Source organism: Alosa sapidissima, chromosome 11, assembly GCF_018492685.1.
Source record: "Alosa sapidissima isolate fAloSap1 chromosome 11, fAloSap1.pri, whole genome shotgun sequence".
Taxonomy (NCBI): domain Eukaryota; kingdom Metazoa; phylum Chordata; class Actinopteri; order Clupeiformes; family Clupeidae; genus Alosa; species Alosa sapidissima.
Genome location: NC_055967.1, coordinates 19,332,639 through 19,350,138, shown reverse-complemented (window position 1 = coordinate 19,350,138; position 17,500 = coordinate 19,332,639). Strand labels below are relative to the sequence as shown.

Below are 17,500 nucleotides of genomic sequence, written 5' to 3'. Positions count from 1 at the left end.
ATTATTGCAGAATACAGAATTTTAATGACAGGCTTATGTGATGAGCTATTTAAATCACATTGGATTGTATGCACAGATTGTGTATAAATATTAAAATGAGAGCCCTGTTTACATATCCTCTGTAGGCTAACATACTCAGTGTGATGAGTAATGTCTGTATCTTGTATGTAAGTATTGTGTTCGTATTGTGTTGGATGTTGTGTCTTATTGTGTGAATGAATATACCTATCAATCCATGTGCTTATAGTTTGTGTGTGTGTGTATGTGTGTGTGTGAGTGTGAGTTAGAGGGAGACGTTGATTCAGCAGAGGTTTAATGGTCCTTGGCGTTGTGCTGTTGCACTGTACTGTAGGTAATGAACAGTCTGACTCAGGGCTTTCTGGAGCTTTTCTTTTCCGTGCTCAGGTAGTCTGCAATATGCGTCTAGTGTGGCGGGGCTGTGGCCCAGATATGGCCCAGTTGTGGTGCGGGTGTGTCGTGGCGGTGGCGGGCCCCAGAACCCAACCCTCCCCAAAATTTGCTGGCTGCACTTACAGGGGGATTTATAGTGCTGCCTCTTGAGCCTGGCACCTGACTCTGGCATAAAGCAGACAGGAGACAGCAGAAGTGTGTGTGTGTGTGTGTGTGTGTGTGTGTGTGTGTGTGTGTGTGTGTGTGTGTGTGTGTGTGTGTGTGTGTGTGCACGCTCTGAAGCTTGGCACCTGACACAGGCATATAGCAAACAGAGGGGAGCAGATTGAATCTGTCAAAGAGAAACCAAGTCAGAAAATGCAGTCAGAATACAGACGACTTGCTTAGTCTACACTGCATGAGTGTGTCTCTGTGTCTTGTACTGTTTATGTGTGTGTGAGTGAATATTTATATATTTATATATATTTGTATGTATGTATATAGTTATATATTTATATGTATTTGTATGCAAGTCACCTTGGACAAATAGTGCCTGCTAAATGTAATGTAAATATTTATGAGTGTGTATGTGTTTATATATTTGTGTGTGAGTGTTTATATATTTGTGTGTGTGTGTGTGTGTGTATTTTCTATCTTCCCCTGCTGTCTCATTGAGCCTCTCCCTCTCTGTGTAATTAGCTGCTAGTCTTCAATAATTCAGGTGCGGAGGAATACCCTGCATGGCTCTGCCCAGGCTTGGAGGGGGGGCGAGGGGCTGTGGGGTTGGGAGTGGAGGGGGTTGGGGGCGTTAGTATGAGCGCGCGCTGGCATTTAACTCTTGATCAATACCCACCCTGTGCCCCCCCACACTGCCTGCCACTGTTAATTGAAGGTTAAGAGATAACAGCAGCATGGCGCTGTGGCTGAAGAGGAAGAGAATAGACTACACACACGCGCGCACACACACACACACACACACACACACACACATATCTCATATCTCATCATCTTTTTAGCTCACCTTTTCTGTTTAAAACATGTCTGTTTAAGTCAGAATTGTGTTACTCAACGAGCCTCTTGTCCCTTGTGGACATGAGATGCATGTAAGAGACTGACTGAGAGACTGAGGCGGCCATCATGAAAGCGTTTGAATTTGAAAAATAAAAAAAGAGAGACATTAGAAAAGATAGATAGCATGGAATAAAACAGTGATAACGTCATCACAAACAACTCAGTAGTCATTATCAAGTGCATAAACTTGCATCAGCATCACCAGAAAACACAATAATGCAGATAATAGCATGAGCAAGAGTGGTCATTATGTAACTAGTAATATAACAGTGATAATGGATGCTGTTTAGTCACCACACTTTGGTAATTATAAGCAATAACGTACGGCTGTAACGTTGAAGCTGACGCGAGACAGCCAATTAGGGCCAGGGATGCAGGGATGATTGATGAGGCAACGGCTGGTTGTTATTGATGCAATTGGTATTGTTGAAACATCACTCCCCAATACCATTTTTCTCCCGGGTGAGGGGTTTCCATGGCGCTAGTCACACTTGGAGGCACAGTGCTCTTCTGTTTCCCTGCTCAAGCACCCATTTCTGGCTCAGATATAGAGATGGGGGGAGAGATGGAGAGAGAGAGAGAGAGAGAGAGAGAGGACAGTAGAATTAGAGGGAGGGAGAGGGAATATGTTGATGTGAGAAACCTTTTATTTTACTCATTTCTGGCTATAAAAGATGAAGAAATGAATGACAGAGAGGAAGAAAAGGTAGAGGGAGACTGAGAAGGAGAGGGAGGGAGGAAATTTTCTGGTGTTATTTTTCTGGGTGGTGGCTGACTAGCGATGACGTGCCTCCTCGACACATTTTTATTCAGGCAGCCGCCTGAATCTAAGCTGGCTCCGTTTGCTCGTGTGCAGAAATTCAGATTTCAGGTCAATGGTACTTAAAGAGAAGTAAATAATCTGAGTCCCGAAGCACAAGCTGAAACAGGAGGCGGAGGAGGAGGATGGCTTTGGTTTCAACTGAAATAGGGCAGATGGAGTCTGTCAGATGTAATATCTCTTCCTCTTAAAAGCAGAGGAGACAATCCGTCACACGTTGTCTTTTCCACTCGTGATTTGTTTGACGACACTACATAAAATTCTGTCGTCTGTCGGAATCCTTTTGAGACAATGGTTTGCCTTGAGATAATGCTGTTCATACATTTGTGGGTGTGGGAGGATAGAGATGGAGCAGGTTGCACATCATGGTCCATTAAAGGCTCCCAGAAAGAGAGAGAACATAGTAGAGCTGCACGATTCTGAATAGAATGAGAATCACAATTTTGTTTGCTTAGAATTGTGATCACGATTCTCTCACGATTTTATATTAGGGATTCATCTTTGTAAAATTCTGGGCCAATAATCATGTTTAAAATGACAATTTGGCCAATAACTGATATCAATATTTTCAAATTAAAATTGTTTTGAAATTATTGAAATTATTTTTTTTTAATTGTTTGATTGCTGTCACAGATCTCAGTATTCTTCAAAACAAGTTAAGTAGTAATCCCCCTTCAACTGAAACTCTGTCGTCATGCCTTGACTGACAGTTGTGATAACACGTTATAGAAGTAAAAGCCATTAGGTTGTAAGCTTTCTAAACTGCCTGTACTCATTTTGTCCATTTCATTTGTCCTAGTGCAATCTTTGTCCTGCCCCTTCCTGTCATTCACTTGCTCTCACTGGGTTTGCTTTCCTTAGTGCCAGGTTTCCACTGTTCCGTCACGTGGTATAACCCTTTTTTTTTTTTACGGGAAGAAAGTAGGCTATTATAATAGTAGGAATTTCCCACTGTTTTGAAGTCTTTATAAAAATGCGGCAGAATCATAGTCATTCTAAAATTATTGCATATATTGTTGGTGTGAATCGAGATCGCAATTTTATTACGTTTAACTGTGCAGCCCTGGAACGTAGCAGCCATGTTTGCCTGTCTTTCTCCTCACCACACCACGACCCAAACATCTTTTCCTCCATGTCAGTCACTGACCCTGACCATACTCCCTCACAGACCCTGGGGATGCAACAGTACAGTGTGCCCACAGTTCGGTATGCATCACAGTTTTCTAGCCACAGTAATGGTATGGTTTCAGTATCTTAATATTTACAAAAACATATTTCAACAATTAACTATACTTTTTCCCTACAGAGAAAAAATTGCATTTAGAAAATGGCTATGTGCCTGATTAGGCTTGGTTTCTACAGTAGGCCTATGTACTGTAGCCTGCTACAGTGGCATAGCTTTCTTTTGCTCTGGAGGTCAAACTATCAGTGGCGTGAGCTAGATGGGTGTTATTTTAAATTTCTCCCTCTTTCATACCTAAATGTGTACAGGAGGGGACATTCTAATACACCTTTTTTTCCCATGTGAGGAAATCCCTAGGCAGAAACCCACAAAACTAATCGGCTGTGAATCGTATATATAAACACTTGTACTGCTTTTATTATTACGTCCAAAATATTAGGCTATGTTTTTGGTGCGGTTTCGTTAGTTTATCTATCTGTAACTAGGAAAAGGCTATGCCGGCCCAATGTCCATGCAACCTGGTGGAAAGTAGACAGGCTAAGGAAGAACCCATTAAATTGAAGAAACTTACTTTAGTTTCACTTTTGCTAACTTTTCTGGCCTGGGCAGTGGGCGTCCTTTCTCTGATTTATTTTTTCGCAAATCGTTGTTGTAAAGCAAGAGCAAGAGTTTTCTCTCACAAGTGGACTCTCCCTTCTGAACTATAATAACAATAAATACAGCCCAGTGATAACAGCATATAAGACAGAAGCTTCCAGGAGTAGACTGCAGTAGCAAAGCAGTGCTTGTAGACTACACTTTGTTTGTTTTCGGTCTTACCTACCATCGTTAGCTAGTGAAATCCAAAACGTTCTCTCACAGTGGATATGAAAGACAGCATTGCCTCTTCAAAATTTGCTGCTCTGGTTCCGTAGTCGCCATCTTTCCATTGTCACTCACATTGGAGCTGTCAGCTGTTTTTTTTTTTTTTAATTCTCAATGAGCAAGTTTTGGAAAATTATAGTAAATGTACCGTATTACCACGGTTCACGTCTGCATATCACCATGGCATCCCTAACAAACACACACACCCCTACAAAACTGAGGTTCCACAGCCACTGTGACTGCACATTTCCAGAGATCAGAGTGGGATTGTTTAATGTTTATCTCAATTAAAGAGCCAGGCATTGTTTGAGATAGAGAGAGAAATTAAAAGCTGACCTAGACAGCTCCGGTCGCATCGTGACGAGAGTGGAGTGGGTCGGATGGGAGGGTGTGGCAGCCGGGGCACAGAGGAGAGAGCAGTGCCTACAGATCCATGGGTGGAGGCAGCAGCTCTGAATTATTAACTAAATAAAAAGCTGCATCTGTCTGCCAATTAATTATTTACTCCTAAAATGGGTCTCTCTCAAGAGACGAGCGAGCAAGTGAGCGAACGAGGGGAACAGGCTGGGGACGGTGATGGAGAGAATGATAGATAGAGAGAGAAAGAGAAAGGAAGGGTGTTCCAGAGGGATCAGCCCCTCATACGTTCCAGTGCCCAAACTTGGGGAACACCGTCCACATCCTTTACTTTGGCCCAGATACACCGCCAACCCTCAGTGACCAGAACCGACTACCCCTAAGCCCACAGCGGCTACTCGTATCCCTCTTTCACTGCTCCACTGCTAGCATTGTTCTACCGTTGACATAGCTGTACCACTAGCATAGTAGATAGCGTAGTGTTAGCAGGATTAGATGCAATTCTTTTAATCGCCTTGACAGCATGGGGATGTGGCTAAACTTAGACTTTTTTCCGGAATGTCAGCATTGCAGTGCTTTGTGTTCATGTAGCTTTGCATTGTTAGATCATAGTGCAGATCCTTCCACATAGTTTAGAATAGAGAGCTTGACATTCTCTTTGACTCCCTCACTGGGACTTATCATAATGCCCATTTGGATAGGGACTGTTACTCTATAACATAAGCACTCACATAGATATCACGCACAGAGCTCTGCAGCAGTATCTGAGGCACTCTAGCAAAGCAGTATCTGTATCAGATCTGCAGTGCCATGTAAGATACTGTCAGAACACCCAGTCCACAGAGACTAGAAGGCAGTAGGAGCATTAGCATTAGCTGCAGCTAAAGGTGTTAAGCTCCATAGTCCTGCAGTAATGGAGGCTGAAGCTGTGGCTGGCACTCGCTGCAGAGAGAGAGAGCTGCACATACGACAGTACAGGAAGCAGACTCCATGACGTCCCTAAAGCAGCCCCACTACCAAAGCAGAGGAGCACTCCACACAAAGCTATCATGACTGATTTTTCTCAAACCAATAGCTACGCTTGCATGGGCATAGAACAGTGTGATGTATTTGATATATTTGATGTATTTTGTGTGTGTGTGTGTGTTGTTGGTGTGCATTGTTAGTGTGTATGGAGTGGGGTCCATCTCTTGCTCCCAGGCCACCCTCCATTCTAACCCTAATGAGCAGGCCCCTATGTGGCTGTGCTCTTTGTGCTGTGCTCCTAAGTGCTGTGCTATTGATTAAATGGGAGAAAGAAAGGGGGGATGGGAAGAAGAGAGGAGAGGAGAGGAGTGGCGAGAGCCAGTCTGAGATGACATAAGACGACGGCCCCAACGTGTCTGGACTCTAAATGGACTGTTCGTCTCTCTGTAGCCTAATCTCTCTCCCTCCCCCCTTTCCTCTCGTTCTTCTCTTGTTCTTCTCTGGTCATTTCTCTTTTTTCACACTCTGTTTTGCCAGCCATCTCCTCCCTGCTCTCTCTCTCTCCCTATCTCTCTCTCTCTCTCCCTCTCTCTCTGCTCCTTCCTACTCTCTCTTGCTCATCACCTCTGCATTCCACTTTGGCTCTTTCTCACCCTCTCATTCTCCAACACTCACACTTTCTCTCTCTGGATCACACTTTAACACATATGCACATGCTCACATATTCATTCTCACTCTTCTCTCACACTCTCCATATCTGTCTCTCTCCATCTCTCTCTCTCTCTCACTCTCCCTTTCTCACTCTCTCTCTCTTGCTTTCTCTGTCTTGCATTTTCTCATTTCCCTCTGGCCAAGCCCAGTCATAGGTCTCTGAATTTAGAGCCCCTCCGAGTCTTCAAGTGACCTGCTCAGTGCCTGCAGGCCTCCATTGACCTGTTTACAATCTTCATTCTACACACACACACACACACACACACACACACACACACACACACACACACACACACACACACACACACACACACACACACACACCTCCCCCTTCCAGCAGACCACAGCAGCCCCCACCCCACCCTACTCAGCACCACCCAGGCCCCCTCCCTTCACACACACGTCTGATGTTAGACAGTACAGTGTGCTGACTTATTTAAGACCTCCTCTGAATTATACACGAACCGACTTCCATGTTAGCAAAAAACACATCTTACCACACACCTAACATTGTCAAGATGTTTTTCATTTTCCTCCTTCACAGAAAAATCTGTGTGAATTTGGGTTATGTGTGTGTGTGTGTGTGTGTGTGTGTGTGTGTGTGTGTGTGTGTGTGTGTAAGGGGGGTGTATTCCTATTAGTGAAAGACACAGATAGAGTGTGAAGTACTAGCAGCGTGAGCTTGAATAGCTTCTGGAGAAAGGAGCGATGAAAGGCTCTGAGGGTCCAGCGGCGCGTTGGTGGCGGTGTGTATAGGCTAGCTGCTTGTGCTGTGGTGGGGTTTTGTTGGGCGCTCTTTGTGGCACGGGTACAGGCGACGTGGGTAATATGCGAAGGGGAGGGGGATTGTCTCTGTGGCCTCGCCAGTGGGCACATGGGTATGGGGCCACTCATGCACACACGGATGGGCTTTTCTGCATGCATGCCTCCTCAGTGTGGGGGGAGAACATGTATGGAGCTTGGAAATGGAACAGCTTTCACAAGATACTGTGTGTGTGTGTGTGTGTGTGTGTGTGTGTGTGTGTGTGTGTGTATGTGCATGTCTGTCTTTCTCTGATAACATGCTTATGTGAATATTTGTAGAGTACATGTGCTTTGGCATGTGTGTGTGTGTGTGTGTGTGTGTCTGTGTGTGTGTGTGTGTATGCGTGTGTGAAAAAGCATGTGTGTGTGGCTGTTTGTTCAAGTGCATGTGTTTTTTTATGAGTGCGTTCTTGTGTGAATGCAGGCTTACAGTACACAGTGTGTTTGTGTGTGTGTGTGTGTGTGTGTGTGTGTGTGTGTGTGTCTGTGTGTGTGTGTGTGCAGATGTGGGTTAATGTGCCCTTTACTTTTTTTCTTCTTGGACTAACGCTAATATCGTCATAATTGTGTGTTTGTCCGTATGTGTGTGCCTGTTTGTATATGTGTGTGTGTGGTTTTTGTGTGTGTGTGAGAGTGTGAGAGTTAGTTTGTGTGTGTGTGTGTGTGTGTGTGTGTGTGTGTGTGTGTGTGTGTAAAGACAGAGATAGAGAGAGAGCCAGCTGAAAACAGAGTGGAGCCCCTTGAATAGAGTTGCTATGAATGCCAGTAATGGGCTGGAGGAAGACCGCAGGGAGAAAAGAGAGGGGGGTGGAAAGAGAGAGAGAGAGCGATAGAGAGAGAGAGAGAGATAGAGAGACGGGTGGAAGATGGAGGCGTTTGTGGAAGGGAGGGTGAAATGGAAGGGGGGGGGGGGGGGGGGGTTGGAGGAGAGATGTGGTTTCAAAGTGCCCAGTCAGACGGCCAGCTGGTGCAGAGCTGCTGCTTTCTAGCCATTTACTGCAGCGAGCTGAGCAGGCAGGGCTCTCTTCCAAGAATCCTGAGCATGGACACATACATACACACACACACTTACACACTCTCTCTCTCTCTAACACACACACACACACACACACACACACACACAAACGGTCACACATACACATTTTATTACACGCACACTTCTATGCACACATTCATACACTTAAGCACCAGCCTGTCATGTACAGACATACATTTCTAATAGATGATATACACACAAACAAGTACTCACTTCAAGGCATACAGTGTAGTACACACTCTCTCTCTCTCTCTCTCTCTCTCTCTCTCACACACACACACACACACACACACACACACACACACACACACACACACACACACACACAGTACCTGTTCCCTTGCCACATTCGCACGCACATTTGCTGGAACCCATACACACACAAACACGATGACACACATAGGCACATTATCATACGCCCACATAACACAAGCACAGCCAAAACCCAAGCACACACACACACACACACACACACACAAACACACACACACACACAATCACACACACATACATACACGTACACACAAATGCACAAAAACAATGATAATCACTACTACAGAAGAGCTTTGCCTTCTAATCACATTCGGCTTGGCACTTCTTTCCTTCACCCGTTGATTTTCCCCTGTAAGTACATTATCTTTAGACAGGGACAGTTTGATTGCGATCCATCCAAGCGGTTTGATATATGTGCACTAAGAGGAGAGATGAACTGGAAGAAGCAGAAATCAATCTGGCAAGATCCTTTTTCTTTTCTTGTTGACTATCAAACAAGGATCGAACATGAGGAAAAAAGGGCCTGAAATCAATAGCAATCACTCATACATGAAGAGCTCTAAGCCTAAATGACTTAATCCTGCCTCCATGGCCTGTCATCCTGCAGATTATATAGCAGCCCCCCCCCCCCCCACCCCCCCTTCGACTCCAAATGAGTCCAACAGCACCAGTGCAGATCACAGATCAGAAGAAGCACAAACCTTCAGATATGACAGGCTGGCTGTAAGCACCACAAAGCCCATCAGAGCCCCTCCTTCTCAGCAGGGCAGCTGACGGACAGGACTGTGTGTGTGTGTGTGTGTGTGTGTGTGTGTGTGTGTGTGTTGTCGCAACCCAGGCTACATCCACACTGTTTTGCACTTTTCATCTACACGACTCTGGCGTTTTCAAGCTCCCGCAATGGAACAATTTGGAGAGAAAAAATGTTGTCCGCCCCGTTTTCATTTTGAAAACTTTGGCTTTGCGTTTTTAATGTGGACAGGAAAATCCGCAACTATTTGAAAACAACGGCGTAGAAGCCCGTGCTCCCTCTCTGATTGGATCTAATCAGTTTGATGTTTCTCGACTCTCCCTGACTCACTTCGACTTCCACTACTAGCTTCTTAGTGGTCAATGCAACATGGAGAGCAAAACACAAACTAACTGGCCTTGCAGTCTTCGGTAGCATCTGTAGAGCAGTTAAATTCTACATTTTACAATGCTTACCATTGTTTGAACAATCATGTGATTTATACGAATGGTCACATGATCTGGGCTTCAGGCGTCCAGAATAGACATGGTTCTGGAATTCCAGAGTCTTCCAGTTCTTCCAGTCGGCTCTTTAAAATAAAAACGGAATAGGGGGAGGAGGAGAAGGAGGGGAGGAGGAGGAGGTGTGCAAGTCGCTCTGAGTGGTTATGTTTAATTTAGTCCGCCTGAGTGCTCCTCTTTTTAAGAAGACACATACATACACACATACACACACACACACACACACACACACACACACACACACACACACACACACACATACACACAAAGAGGACCAAACTCAAACATGCATGGATGTGTACACACTGACATGACACACGCATGCACACACACACACACACACACACACTCATATTTGTATGTGCGATACTGAGTGTGCCTTATTCAGTCGGACAGAGTGATGTGAATACTTTATGCAGTTATTTATAGTTGCCTTCGCCTGCTTTGCTTACAGGAAAGGTACGGGCTGTCCTCTCCTCTCCTTTCCTCTCTTCTCCTCTCATCTCCTTTCCTCTCTTCTCCACTCCTCTCCTCTCTTCTCCTCTCCTCCTCTCCTCTCCTCTCCTCCACCCCGTGTCGGACAAACTGTGACAATAAGATAATATGATTCAACAGCGCTTATCTTAATTACCATTATCACTATCAAAGTAATGCATTCACACGGGCAAGATTTATATATAGGGCCACTGTGGGAACCTTCTGCTGATAATCAGCACTCTCTAGCTCGGCGCAAGTGTGTGTGGTTGTGTGTGTGTCTGTGTGTGTGTGTGTGTGTGTGTGTTCGGAAAGAGGGAGGGACAGAGAAAGAGAATTAGTGATGTGAGTGATGTGGTGTGTGTGTCTGAGAGCAGGAGTGTTTGAACCAGAGTCAGAGTTTGTACTGTATGTGTGTGTGTGTGTGTGTGTGTGTGTGTGTGTGTGTGTGTGTGTGTGTGTGTGTGTGTGTGTGTGTGTGTGTGTGTGTCTGTGATTATGAGTGTGAGGGAGAGTGTCCATGTGCACACGTTTGTGTGAGTGTATCCCCTGTCCATTATCCCTCTAGCGACAGCTGATTGTGTTTGCTTTAGAGATGAAAGTGTGAGGGGACAGAGGTAGGGAGGAAAAGAGAGAGAGAGAGAGAGCGAGAGAAGACAGTGAGAGAGAGAGAGGAGGACAGATTGTTTTTCCCAGTTGCTCAACTGTGAGCAGCTTGTTGGGTTTTTATTTTTTCAGATCTGGACTCTCCCCTTTTCTCTCTCTCTCTCTCTCTCTCTCCCTCTCTTCCCGGTCGGCTGGCTGGCTTTTCATTCATTTTTCCATAAGCTGTGGCGTGCTGCTAGGATACTGCTCCTGGTTGCCACAGAGACGCGGCTCATCACACACACTAGGAGGGGGGAACACTTACTTGAACATGACAGTGATTTCAGCTGCCATTGGCTGGCTGGAGTGCTGGCCTGTGCATGCTAGTCTCGCTCTCCTCCATGTCATTCTTCTAGCTCCCACTCTCATGTGCTCGCTCTATCAGCCTTTTTCTCCCTCTCTCCCTCTCTCTCTCATTCTCTTTCTCTCTCTTTCACACACACACACACACACGCATACACACACACTAGTACAACCACAAGCACTCACATATAGAGATACACATCCCCCTTGCTTTTCTCCAGTCAGGTCCATGTAGGACAGAGAGAGGTTTCCTAAAATGACGGCTGGGTCGTGTTCTCCTAGGAGTTGTTAAGGCTCTAATATGCTAAATGACATCCAGCTGGACCCCGGCCACCTTCCGTCTCCTCCTCACTGGTGACAAGGCGCTGCAGGAGACGTCTGATCTGAAGGCACTAAATCATCACAGTGATATATCGTGAGACAGCAGTCCAAGGCAGCTGATTTCTCTGTCATGGCTACCAGGGACCACACCCTGGTGCCCCTTCCATGAGGAGCAGAGGGCTGTGTGTAGAATGAGGCAGCGCCACCTTCTGGCGGGTTGGATGTAAATAACAATAAACACTGAGGAGGAAGCAGAAGCGTTTGTGTGAGAGGGTGATGCCCCCTACCTGACTATTGCAGTTCTCAAGGGATACTAAAGGGCGGCGCCGCTGTTTCTCTCCCTCATGCACACACACACACACACACACACACACACGTGCAGCCAGGTCTCCTTTTTCTACTTGGGTGAACAGACAGATCCTGGCTAATTACCACCGTTGGCTGCCCTCCCCCTCCCCATTGTCCTCCGCCACCCCGACGCCTGACTTGTTTGTTATTCACAGGCCTCTTTAATTTGATTGCACCCTCTCGCCCAGGTCTCCCATGAGCACGCTCAGTGCTGCACTGGGGCACTCCGGGGGGGGGTTGGGGGGGGGGGGCAGATGGGGCAGGTGGAACAGGGTCTGTGGGGGGGTGGGGGTTGAGAGGCTGAAGCAGGGAGAGCAGGGGCGTTGGCTTAGGTGGTGATGGGACCAGTGGTGAACAATAAAGTGTTGACTCAGTGAGGCTAGGGAGTTTTTTTTTCCACGTTTGTCTGACGCCTGCGGCTCACTTTCATGTTGTGGCTGACCAGGGCCACAGTGGGTGGACGTATGCTTGCGCACGCACTCCACAGGGGCTGGGTGGGGGAATGGGTAGGTTGTCAGCCCAGTGCTGTGGCTGTTTTGGTGGGTAACCTTTAGTCAGATGCTGCAGCTGTGTGTTTGTGCTGGGTCCTAACAGGGGTGTAGTGTAAAAAATAACCAACTACATAACAAAGTGGACACAATCCAAACCAAGCAGTGGCAAAGACAAAAAACTCGAGGTTTATTAACGAATCCGGGAGTTGATACAGAACGTAGGCCATCCCAGCGTCACAACCGTACCAAACTCCCGGATTCGTTAATAAACCTCGAGTTTTTTGTCTTTGCCACTGCTCGGTTTGGATTGTCTCCGCTTTGTTATGTAGTTGGTTATTTTTTACACTACAGGGATTGGATCCAACAGGATCCATCCATATGCCCACCAGCTGAAGCCCACCCCAGCTGAGGTTTCCACAGTGTGTGGCTGGGGACGGTGGAGTTTAGGGCAATAGGACAGGAACAGGATAAAACAGGATCACTTTATAAAACTCGGACAGCATCAAGTACGTAAGATCTTGTGAAATGAGGCAAAATTGGAGCCAGAGCCTGTGTAGTAAAGTGTCCAGGGTCTGCACAGAAATGACCATATTTGGTTACATTTTTTAGTGTCGCCCTGTGGCTTCACTTTTGACCGAGCGTATGCTAGGCTGTCTGTTATTTTTTACAGTCATTGGGACGGGTGTGAGTGAGGGGTGTGATGGGCAGGGCCTTTCTGAGTATGTCATTGGGACGGGTGTGATGGGCAGGGCCGTGCTGAGTATGTCATTGGGACGGGTGTGATGGGCAGGGCCTTTCTGAGTATGTCATTGGGACGGGTGTGATGGGCAGGGCCATGCTGAGTATGTCATTGGGACGGGTGTGATGGGCAGGGCCGTGCTGAGTATGTCATTGGGACGGGTGTGAGTGACGGGTGTGATGGGCAGGGCCGTGCTGAGTATGTCATTGGGACGGGTGTGAGTGACGGGTGTGATGGGCAGGGCCGTGCTGAGTATGTCTGTGCAGAGTGTGTCAACACCAGCAGTCCTCAGCAAAGAGACAGGCCTGTCTGGCTTAACCTGCCAAAGCTCTGGAACAGGGGAGAAAGAAGAGAAAATGAAAGAGAAGATAAAGAGAGAGGGAGAGAGGGAGAGAGAAGGAGAAGCTCTGTTGAGTATCTTAATCCATCTTCTTAATGTCAGAATGAAAGCTTAGGACTTGTCACATGGTGCAGATGCACTGTAGGTGGGGGTGGGGCGAGATAACTGGGACCATCAGCAGCAGGAGAAACAAAAACTGTGCTGCAATGATAATCTAATACATTAGCACAAAAAGCCTACTGTATGCAAATCCATTACAATTATCAGGGTGATACTATAGCCGGTCAATCAGTTCACTATAAAGAAAATAACCGTATGGTCACCCACCCATGTAAAAAAAAACATTAGGGCATGTCCACTCAGTCCTTAAAGGTCATATAGTGCCACACTCATTAAGCCTTTTTTTCCACACGCTCAGCTCCCTCCCAGAGGTTTTCTGACATGTCACAGCCTCGTGTCTGACCCCAGTCCCAGCAGTCCCAGCTTCTGCCTGTAAACCTGGCCAAGAAGATGACACTGATCCTAAAAGGATATTGTTAACTGTGTGGCAATCAGCCGCCTTCTCCAGTGACACCGTAGGGTGTCATTAGGAGCCAGTGACATGGGATGTTGATGTGTCCCGGTGGATGATGTAATAGAGCGAGCGATCGGATTGGCTAACGGAGTCCTTGGGGGGGACGCTGGCACAGCTGAGGGTGGGTGTGTGTTAGCGCAACAAGGACAGTTAGCATTGTTAGCTCTGCGTGAATACTTGCTGTTTGCTCTATGTGTGTGTGTGTATGTGTGTGTGTGTGGAGGTGCAGGGTTTTAAGGACTGCCAACGATTAAGGCACAACTGGAGCGTTCAGCAGGAAGGCAGAATAACACTTAAATATTTTATTAGATCAATAATTCAACAGCTGCCACTGGAGAGAGAGAGAGAGAAGAGAAATAAAGAAGAGAGAAAGCAGAGGGTGTGTGAAAGAGGAAGAAGAGAGTAGAGAGATGGAGAGAGAGACAAGAACAGAAAAATCAGAGAGGGAGAGAGAGAGTATAGAGAGCAGGAGAGAGAGAGAGCATCAGTCCTAATATTGCATTCCCCAGGAAAGGGCCTGTAACCATGGCAACTGGAGCTGACTGTCACATGATGCGGAGGAGTGTTGAGGGAGGGGAGAGGAGGGAGCCATCGAGTGTGTGAGAGAGAAAAGAAGAGAGGAGAGGAGAAGGGAAAAAGACAGAGAGAGAGAGAGAGAGGAGAGGAGAGGAGAGCAACACAGAAAGAGATGTGATAATGAAGAGGACGCAGAGAAGGAAGGGGGGCACACAGTTTAGTTCAGTGTCGCTCTCAATTCAATTTCCTTAAGGAAGGCGGCCTCCCTCCAACACCCCCACACACCCCCGCCTCGCCGCCCCTGTGCATCCAAGCAGTTGTGTGGAGGGGGATGACATAACAAAGAAGTGGGGGCGGGGGCCAAACAGAGCCAGATTAGTGAAGAAGAAAGCATACATTCATACACACACACACACACACACACACACACACACACACGCATTAACACAGAAGTGCAGTCACTCTCCCTCACACAAGCACACACAGGCAAGAGACACACACAGTTACACACTCTCTTTCACGCACACACACACGCATACTCTCTCTCACACACACAAACACACACACATAGAAATATGAGAAGTATACAGTAATGTGAGGGAGCAAATAAAGAATAGACAAAGCACAAGAGTGTTCTGAGGGGGTGTGGATTTCTCTGCTGCATTAGATGCCATTAGAGCTGGTGGATGGGTAACCTTGCAGTAGGACATCCAGTCTCTCTCACACACACACACACACACACACACACACACACACACACACACACACACACCATCAGAGCGGGTGGATGGGTAACCATGCAGTAGGACGTCCAGTCTTGACCAGATGTGAGACCATCAGGCACACAGACCAAAAGACAAACTGACAGACTAGATAATAGGGAAAGTGAAACACACACACACACACACGCTCAAAGTCTTTCATGTCATGGGGCTAACACACTCTTCAAAGGGTCACCCCGCAGCTAGAGGGGACACAGAGAATTCACAGAGAAACACAGTGTGTGTGTGTTTGTGTATCTGTGTGTGTGTGCGTGTGTGTGTGTGTGTTTTATATATGAGTGGATGTGAGTGTGGATGGGTGTGGTATATGCACTTCCATGCTTTTGCACATAGTGGACTAGCCGTAACTGGAGATCCAGTAATGTAGTATTTGAGTAACGGCGGTCTGAGTCTTATGGCCAATTTCCTCTGTGCAATCTTAATCTTAATGTCTCCCATGCCCAGGCGGAAGTATTGGATGGAATTTGATTTGGGTGTGGCTGTGAACACAATTGCTGTTTACACTGAATACCATCAGTCTATTCTATTTTTACTATCCTGGAGGCTGATCTTCTGCTCGGCTTCTACTGTGATCATTCATTCTCGGGTTTTTTTTTTTCTTCGCAACAGAATGTTTCTTTTGTGGAAATTACAGGGTAATATTATCACTATTTTAGAATGCAGCCTGCCCAACCACTGTGGACACATGGGAAGAGTTACACAAATCTGCAACCCACACTGCCATAGCTGCAGATATGAGGAATTTCAACCAGAAAGACACACTGCAAGACCATTCCCCTGATATTATGCACTCACACGCACTATCACCGTAAAACTTTCTCCCATGTCAGTGTCATAAACATTGTTAATGAAAGGTCGAATTAGTAGATGTATTAAAATACCAAACTATCACATTATCATAATTAACTTTTTCCCAGATCACATTGTAATAAACCGTGTAAATTAATTAAAGGTTGAATGATTAGATGTATTAAAGGGAATAAAAGCTGGCGTGACTAAGAGCTGTGGGTGAGATGGAACCCATCAGGAGGCTTGTGGTGTAGTCTGCAGGCTGGTGATGCTGATGTGCGTGCGTGTGTGTGTGTGTGTGTGTGTGTGTGTGTGTGTGTGTGTGTGTGTGTGTGTGTCTCATGGAGGGGCGTGTTAGACTGAAGGCCAGCAGCTGTTCTACAGCACCCTGTGCACTGTTCCATGAGTCAGGGTCTGCCTGCCAGTCAGGGACTGTCTCTCTCTCACACACCTTTCACTCTGTTTGTTTGTCTGTCTCTCTCCCCCCTTGCTGTCTGCCTGACAGTCAGTATCTGTCTCCCTCTAATTTCCACCAGTTTCTGCAATTATCTATCTGTGTTATTATCTGTCAATTATCAATTATCTGTTTGTGTTTGATAGCTTAGATCTGTCTCCACCTGTGAACCAACTGCACCAACTGTCTTAGTCTGAGCCCATATCAGTCTCTTTGGTTATCCCAACTGTCTGACTTCCAGTAGGTGTCTGTCTCCCCCCACTTGTTTGTGTCTTTCACATGGACTGAGTGCCTGATGTCTGTCTTTCATCCTCTCGCCAACTGTCTCACTGTCAAGCAGTCTCTGTCGAAGTCTCACTTTCTGCCTGTCTGTCTTTCTCTCTTCCTCATTGTTTGGACACGACTAGCTCTCTCTATTGTTTTCTCCTCATTGTCTGCCACTGGTTGTCTTGCTCCTCGGCCTCACTTCCTCTGTCTTTCACTCTCTTTACTCTTTCCCTTTTTCTCTTTGTGTCCTCTCTCTCTCTCTCTCTCTCTCTCTATCTTCCTCTCCTCTCCTCTGATGGATGGGCATGATTGCAGACCCTGTGCCTCCCTGCAGCATAATTACACATTGCAGTTCCTGCTCATCCTTTTCCTTGGGCAGCGCAAGGGGGCTGCTTAGATCACACACACACAAACACACGCACACACACACACACACACACACACACACACACACACACACACACACACACACACACACACACTTAAACTCTTCGACCCCATCACAGCTGGGGCATATGTCTGTTCTCTGTTCTCCAAGCTGATTGCTACTGTTTTGAATTAAAATAGCTTAAAAAAGGAAAGAGGACAACAGTTCAAAACAGAGGAAAATAGAACAACTTGCCCTTTGACCTTTGACCCCCGGGTATAATGGGAAATTTGTGTGGCTATGTGTCAGTCTCCCACTAGGATGATGATGTGATATGAACCCAGAGTCCTTCTGAAAGACAGTT

General features: G+C 46.4%; 1 protein-coding gene and 1 long non-coding RNA gene across 3 annotated transcripts in view; one reads left to right on the top strand and one right to left on the bottom strand.

Annotated features, from left to right (window-relative positions):
- LOC121724203 overlaps window positions 1-92 on the bottom strand; it is a 61,788-nt gene extending 61,696 nt beyond the window's left edge. The window contains exon 1 of the long non-coding RNA XR_006035158.1: window positions 75-92. This is a non-coding gene — a long non-coding RNA (uncharacterized LOC121724203). The remainder of the gene's footprint in view (window positions 1-74) is intronic.
- gnao1a (guanine nucleotide binding protein (G protein), alpha activating activity polypeptide O, a) overlaps window positions 1-17,500 on the top strand; it is a 96,394-nt gene that overhangs the window by 45,434 nt on the left and 33,460 nt on the right. The window lies entirely within an intron of this gene.